Here is an 8,652-nt window from a genome sequence, read left to right as displayed (position 1 = left end):
TATATATATATATATATATATATATATATATATATGTATGTATATGTCATTATTCGCTTGTGTTTCTATGAAACACTAAAATTACCTGCTAGTGTTCAACTGTAAACCAATCGCCAGGCATGTATTTGCAAAACTTTTATGCAAACGTACACTTTAACGTAGGCGCTCAGCCAGCAACAATCTTTTAGTATATATGTTTTTTTTCAGTTAACTATTTTGGCATCTCTTGTACAATACATGTAACGCGAACATTTTAAAATTCTAGGTGCTGCTCTGTCATCGCGCTGTATCGAGAAAGCTGAGAAAATCTGCTTGGATGCCATGAGCACTTACCCAAAAGTCGACACAAAGCTGAAAACTTGCAGGTATGTCATATGTTATCACCACATTAGCTATTGCCCCAGTTATTCTTGTGAATCACAAAGGTTGATATTATCAGCTGCGCAAAAAGAAATGTCAAAAATACTTATAGTAAATTGCATGTAATGCGCTGTGATTTTCCGCTCTACACCTTCCATATCAAAATATTTGTATTGTGTAAAAAAACTTTTCTTGAAATTAATGAAATTTTAATACGATTTCGTCAAGTAAAATACTCAGCTTATTTATTTACTTTTTCATTCCAGGCGTCTCCATATGTTCCGTTCCTGTATGGAACCGAAAGACAAAGAGTGCCATAAATACTTTGACTATGCGATTGACACCCTCTGCGCTGGTGAGAATATTTTTCATATCATTGATATTCTTAAGTTGTGCTAAGTATTGTTAAGAATTAGCGAAAAACAAGAACAAATATCTTTCCAAACTCAATCTTCTCTGAATATTAGCAAACTTGCTTGGGTTTCGTGTATCCGCTTCCGTACAAATTCCATGAATGTTAGATGGTAATTTATTGACTTTTGCTCAGATCTTGTCTGAATTTTTCCAAGTATATCACTAAATATTCTAACAAGATGCCACTTATTGTATGCCATATTCTACCTTTCATATACCGAAATCTATACCAACCATAAACTTTGCCGAGAGAAGTTTGAATGTGTAAATACAGAATATAAAATGTTTTTAAAAATTACGATCTGACGATACCCAGTTATATGCCATTTAATGCATACTGAATAATTCTTATTTATATTCTCAATGAAAACAAATCAATAGTAGGACCAGTGTATTGATAATATTCTGAAGAATATACACCTGGCGTATTATGGAAATTAAAAATATATGAATGACATTTGCATCGTCACTCAATTATATTTTCTCGTGCAAAAGAAGTAATGGGAACCGATAATAACTTTATATTATTTACATTTGACGGATATTCGTCCTCATCTTGTTTGTTTTTAACACAACGTTTCGGCTGATATACTCTCCAGCCATCATCAGGATGGTATATCCGACGAAACTTTGTGTTAACAACAAACAAGAAGAGAAAAAATATCCGTCAAATGTTAATAATGTAAATAACGTATGTAATTCCTTATCTCTTAGGCTGTTTAAGAAACGGGAACGAAACGATAGCATTTTCATTATCATTACTAAGGCATTATTTCTAGTAGAGAATGGCGGGGAGCCGGCAGAAATTTTAGCACGCCGGGCGAAATGCTTAGCGGTATTTCGTCTGTCTTTACTATCCGATTTGAAATTCCGCTGAGGTCGACATTGCTTTCATCATTTCCGGGTCGATAAATTAAGTACTAGTTGCGTATTGGGGTCAAACTAATCGACTTGCCCCTTCACCTAAAAAAAAGGTTTCGGGCCCTGTGCCTATAGTAGAACAGATTATTTCTAGTACCACAATTTAGATTTGTCATTAGATATCTAAAACAAAACTTATTATGTATAATTCAACTCACAACTTTTCAATGTGTTTCTTTTCTCATTTCAGTCGAACCCTACGCTGCAACCTAATGTATTTGGTCGATAAACGTAAGTACTAGAAATGGACTAATACTTTTCCAAGCATTGATAACAATCAAGAGATATGAAATGTTACATTGTAAATTATTGTGGTCAACTTTTCTTTATTGTTCTATTGTTTATAAGTAATAATTCCACAAAATTCTCATTACAGTTGAATTATTCATAACTGAATACATATTTTCGTTTCACAATATTGGAAATAAATTATGCATATTTCTTCAATAAATATTGTATTCTTTTATTAACAGATTTGGATTCAATTAGTCCAACATTTCGGAAACTGGAAAATGTTAACAGTTTATAAACAAATAAAATGAGTTACTGCCTACACTGTGTTATTTTCTTATTTTCTGTAAAGATGGTGATGTATTTTTATTCGGGTAATTGATTTAAATACACCAACCGTGCAATGCACCTTATAGAGTTTCAAGCAGGAATAAGTTGTGGGAATAAAAGCAAAGCTGATATAAGCTTATATACAGAGAGGAGATGGTAACCAGGCGCCAAATAACTGCATTGCTTTTCACATGGTAGAGACAAACTGATTTGCGTTGTGAGGAAACAGAAAGTAAAATATTTACTTAGAAAGAAACAAATATATTCTAAAAATAAAGCATACCATAGAAAGCAATTTAGATAGATAGAAACAAACAAAAGATAATAGTTAAAAAATGATTTCTAAAATATAGTAAAGGCAAAAGCTAAAGGAATACGAATCAGTAATGAAGGCTTAGAAAGAGGGACGCTCAAAATCTTTGGCCTAAAAAAGGATCCTAATCTCTCATTTTGGTAGCAGAAGAAAGTAACCCAGCTATATTAGCCCTTAAGCACAAAAGAAAGAAAATATATTTGAAAATGTACTTACAACAAGTACACACATTGAAATCACTAATAATAAGATGAATGTCTTTATCGTTTCGAACTGTTCAGTCCTTGCCAAGTCTGGTTAAATTCATAGACGTGAATGCATCAGTACATGAGTTCACGTAACTGTATGCCGACACATCGTTGTGTGGCTCATTGAGCAATGAGGAAAACGGTTATAGAGTAGAACGAGAAGGTATATAATAAGTAATTACGGAAAACACAGATGTAGATTGCTACAAAATTACCCCACCCCAATATACAGGGGTTGGACAAAATAAAGGAGCGCATTCCCCCATCAAAGCGACGTTGTCTGAAGATGTGCACCACACGCCAGTTGTCGAAGTGAACACAGAGAAACGTGAGATGAAGCGTTTTCTTCAAGAACATAATATATCACACGGTCTAGGAATTGAAACCAAGATCTCACGATCGTGAGTGCAACACATAATTTCAAATCAATAAATCGCTGTAAATAGATAAAATGAAAAAGTATATAATTAAATTCAGGTTATTTGAAGTTAGAGCATAAATAATCAGTTATATATACTGCCTGGTTGTTCTGTTGCTCTGATTCATGCGATAATATATATACATAGATATAATGTAATTGAAATATTCGTGCACTGGGAATTATGTCAATATTATTAAATAATTACGGATAATACACACCATGAATGCCTGAGAGAAAGGCGAAAGGATCAACTGTAAATACACACTTCCAAACGAACAGATCAAAGACCCGATGGATAGGGAATTCATAGTAATGGAACCATCAATGAATATTATTTTTAAAAAAGAGAATTTATCCTTTTATCGATCTTTGAAATAGAAATGTAACCCCGGCTCTCAAACTGAAAACTGTAACAATTCCTTAATAGTTTATGCCCTGGGAATTTGCCAATATATACATATATATATATATATATATATATATATATATATATATATATATATATATCACTAAATATAAATGTTTGAAGAACATACTGAACATTGGAATTTTGTGTTTTCGTACTGAGTGAAATTGCCCTATATTGAATAGAAATATTGTTCAATTAAGAACAAACGAACCTATGACTACTAAAGGGGTAGATGTATGTTTTAGTCTTTACATTGCAAAAAAATTGTGATATATATATCACTATTGGAAATCAATCGGTATAAATAGAGCACCACGTTTAGTGCTACAGCATGCTGCCACATCAAAATAGAAGTCCATCACATCGTTACAATCATATGGGAATATGATTAGAAATGGACTTATTTGTATGACAAAGGAAAACTTTCGGGATGTATTTTTGGTTTCGTGTATAACATCGATTGTAATGATATATTGATATTACCTCATCTAACATATGAAACAATACAAGTTTATAAATGCTATGAGCAGAATATAACTATCTCCTGGTCTTAAGATACTGAAGAAAACTCAGAAATCTTTGTTAAGTTTAGTTTCAATTTGGCCATATTACTGACAGTGAATGTGTGTGTATTTGTATAAGCATACACACACATAACTTCAAATTCACACACACATACAAGCACAGACACACTCACACACAAATACATGACCTTGTTAAAATGCGCATACAGCGCCTAGATAATATGCTCAAAAGGAAGGATAAAAAGGTAAAAAAGAATCAATAAATAAATGACACAGTTAAATGTAAAGAGGGATATACAATATCATGAGGTATAATATTCAATTAATATATTTGATATAATATAGTAATTATTATTGTGAAAAATAGCATAAAACCTGTACTGTATCAAATACGATTTCGCCGATTATGTTTCTGTGGAATTCGAATTAAAATCCACGAAACCCATGTGAATTACACGTAGTTTTCTAAAAAAAAAAAAAAAAAAAAAAATTATTTGTTTTGCAAGACGTTCCTACAGTTAAGGAAAAGTTAACAATTCTATATTAGGCACATGTATAGCAATTTGATAGACACACTCGTCAGGTTGAAGCAAGTATTTTAACAATGCTTAAAAATCAACACTTTAGGAAAGAAATCAGTCAAATAAATCATTCTGCTTCCATTAGTTGTTGACAAAGACTAAATACGAGAGTAGGAGTGGGAAGCAGGATGTGGAAAATGGCATTTCATGTTTGTATTTTCGCTATCACATTTGATGAAAATAAATTCATTTTAAATGCCCATATACGTAGCAACCAAAACGCTTATTACATTTATCACAGAAATAAAAGTTATTTTGTCAACTCAGACAGTAATTAAACGAAATATCATAATAAAATATGTTTTGATATTCTTTTGATTTGTGATTTGTTCAAAAATAAATTGCAATAAATTTTCCCACGCTGATATATATTGTGTTAAAAGTTTATGTCTATGTACGTTGGTTGTATGAAACTTATATAAGATATTATTAAATAACATTAGGCTTCTTCCCGTTATGTGGATTTTATCTATCTATCTATCTATCTATCTATCTATCTATCTATCTATCTATCTATCTATCTGTTTAGCAACGTGTCATCAAAATGGAACACTATAATTGCTATTAAAAATGGCAGAGGGTGTTAAACACGTACAGTGCGAGAAGGAAGAGCTGACGTGCTCTCGTGCTGCAGTCAACGCAAGTTATTGCATATAAGCAGCGACCGTTAACGGTTGAAAGTGACAGTCTTCATATCCCTGTACCGTTGACAGTTTCAGCTTAAAAGCCGAATCTTCATCAGCTATGTCAGCACACCTCGCCAGTTTCCGGACAATATCAGCAGCAATATATATGTCTACTCCATAGATATCTATGAATGATTTAGAGAATCGCTAATGTGTATAACATATTTAGCAACGTATCACCAAAGATGGGGACTATAATTGTCATTAAATATAACAGAGGGTGTTACAACTCCTACAAGGCTAGAAATAACAGCTAAAGTTCTATGATGCTGCAGTAAATGGATATTATGATTTGTTTATTTATATGTGTGCACGTATGATTATGTCTCCACTCCCACAACTAGACGACCGGTGCTGACGTGTTTTCGTCCCTGTACTTTAGCGGTTCGATCAAGCAAACCGATAGAATAAGTACCTGGGCGGCAGTCTAATGGCAAAAAGAAATAAAATACAAATGATAAATGCTAATTGCAATACTACCTTATAAAAGATAAGTGAATTGGATTCAAATATAATTCATCAGTTATTCAATCTTTTCCACTGAATGACAGGTAATATTTTTATGTGAGTATGGAGTTTTAATTATCCGTGATATTTGTGAACGTATAATGTTGCCTACGAATACAGTTAAGTATATGGAAGTTCATGTATATTATTCCTTCCGAACTTAAAAATACATCACTTTTAATTATTGCCTTTAAATTATTCAGAATAGACATTATCATAATAAAAATTAAAACAAAAATCAGCTCGACAACTATGCAAGTCAGTGGTAAATTTAAAAGTAGTTTTTTAATGAATCTAAACGCAGCTTGAGATCGTTTTGAAAGAATTTCGTCAGATGCTCACACGATTTTAGGCCTCTTTCTCTTTCCATTACATTATTCTTATATTAACATATTTGAAATGTTTAATTGTAGATACACATTTATTCAATAGCATTTGAAACAGTTTTAAGAGCTATTAACGCGAAAATTTATTGGAGTAAAATGAATTTTCGAATAATAGTTTAAAAATATCAAAGATCACGTACACCTGTAGTATATCAATATCAGCAAATATTATTTTTTACACGGTAAGTGTTATATGAGCGAGATCGAATGTTGAACATCTTATTACTATATTTTATTGCTAACACATGAATTCTGTTCTTGTGAATTCTCTTTAACTCATCTGCAAGTAGCATATGTACGACCACAGGCCATCTTTCAGGATTCCAGAAAGATGATTCCTTATTTCTCTGGCAAGCCACATGTAGCACCTTAAAGATGAAGTGACCCTATACGATATTAATTCAAAGATTATAAAGCGGTCGGAATGCTATGTCAACGAGGTTGGACGCTGCAATCCTTACATGGCTGAGCAATCAAGGATCATCAAAGACCCCGCAGAACCAGTATTATTAAATTTCCGGCATGATATTTATAATCCCTGCCCCTATATCAAGGCTACCTGCTTCAAGTATGCGATTACCCATTCATTGATTATATCTGAAATAGTCCTTACGTGCTAGAAGCAACCTCAATGCGGATTTCCTTGTTCACTGTTTTAGCCAATGTGAACCGTCAACTGAACTGGTCTAAGGGAGATAACTCCTCCTCACGTAAGGTTTCATATTTGGTTTATTCTCTGTTTAATAACTGACTGTAACGGATTTCTATGTCTATAATTTGAAGATGTTTATGCCCTTCGTTATTAGAATATGACGAGTCGTCCATATAAGATAAACGCTTCATGGATGCGAGGCAATTGGTCGTTCTATGATCGGATATTTAATTAACTGCACATAAACACATTACTGCTTTACACTTTACAGCGTGCATCTTCTTCGATGATACACTGACAATATGTGTGTGTATGTATGTGTGTGTGTTTTCTTGCTAAATTTCATAGTTTGCAATGGAATGAGAAACGCAATATCCCAACTAAAGTTAGGAATATTTAAAAACGAACAAAGAAAAGAGATATTATCCAGATTATATCTGGGAAATACTTGTTTTCTCTTGCTCGCCGGCCTTAAGAAGGTGCTGCAAGCTGGTGAATACGTTCCTGAATCTCCCTGTTCTTGGCCACCAGCTCGGACATGGAGTTCCAGGATTTGTGTAGGGAACCGAAACCTTTACAAAGTAATCATGGAATTACGAGGCCAGAAATTCGGGTTGGTTAAGCCGTAGAAATTCTCCTATAAGACCTGTTTCCGGAAAAAAGGCAAAGCGCTGAATCTTGTTACCTCTCTGCTAGCAGCACTGATCAGCCTGTCATGGTACGTAGTCACTGCTCCATGTCATATCTTAGGGTCTTTACGGTGTTCAAAGTGCTTTGAACGGCACTCATGAGCTTGGAATCTTCTTACACAACATGGTTAAAATATTTTTACTACTTGTAACGTAACAACTTATAAGACTGAAATATTTTCCATCGTCTATGAGCTTATAGCCATTTAGTCCTCTAGATATGTTAGAAATAAAGCGTTCTTTAAATTTACAAGTCTTTGTCGTATTCAACCAGCTCGCCGTCTTCGCCCGTTTAGAAATATTGACAGTTATTTATTTAACTATGTGTTCGGTATTTGAATTAGTTCCCATACAAACAGACATTAGAAATTCTAAAACAAATCAATTTGTCAAATGTTCCATATCAAATTAATTATGCATGCCATGTAAATTATTATATATGTCTTCAGATTGTAATATACAACGTCACAAACTACAAATGTAATTCATCTTTGCTGTTTAAGAACATCTGTTACACCAGAGTCCATTATACAATTTCAGATAATAATTTAATAACTACAACACTAAACATTTAGTTCAAGAAAAATGCACAGGAAAAGTTGTTCCTTATTTATATCTTTTCTCGTTTTTGGTAAGTTATATTATGCTTTTATGCACTTGCCTGTTCTAAGATACCCGTGTTTGAATGAGAAATATTTTCTATACTATCATCTTTCTATGTCTTCGTCTGTCTGAATGTCTGTGTGTATCTCTGCCTGCCTGTCAAGCTACCAATCTCTCTGTTTCTCTACCATACCACCTATTACGCATGTATGTATGTTTGTATGTATGTATCTATGTATATATGTATGTATGTATGTATGTATGATGTATGTATGTATGTATGTATGTATCTATCCATCAATCCATCCATCTATCTCTCTCTGTCTGTCTGTCTGTCTGTCTCTGTCTCTCTCTGTCTCTCTGTCTCTCTGTCTCTC

At 33.2% G+C, this 8,652-nt stretch overlaps 1 long non-coding RNA gene across 4 annotated transcripts in view; it reads right to left on the bottom strand.

Moving 5' to 3' along the window:
* Positions 1 to 8,652, bottom strand: part of LOC128249861 (uncharacterized) — a 24,664-nt gene that overhangs the window by 10,710 nt on the left and 5,302 nt on the right. For 2 of the 4 annotated variants that reach the window (XR_008265983.1, XR_008265980.1), the window contains exon 2: positions 4,547 to 4,636. This is a non-coding gene — a long non-coding RNA (uncharacterized LOC128249861). Of the gene's footprint in view, positions 1 to 4,546; positions 4,637 to 6,944; positions 7,048 to 7,668; positions 7,956 to 8,652 lie in introns of those variants that run through there. The other 2 variants (XR_008265982.1, XR_008265981.1) reach the window with 2 other exon arrangements.

Source organism: Octopus bimaculoides, chromosome 18, assembly GCF_001194135.2.
Source record: "Octopus bimaculoides isolate UCB-OBI-ISO-001 chromosome 18, ASM119413v2, whole genome shotgun sequence".
Classification (NCBI taxonomy): Eukaryota; Metazoa; Mollusca; class Cephalopoda; order Octopoda; family Octopodidae; genus Octopus; species Octopus bimaculoides.
The sequence above is the reverse complement of the archived record's forward strand: the minus strand, read 5'-3'. Positions and strand labels throughout refer to the sequence as shown.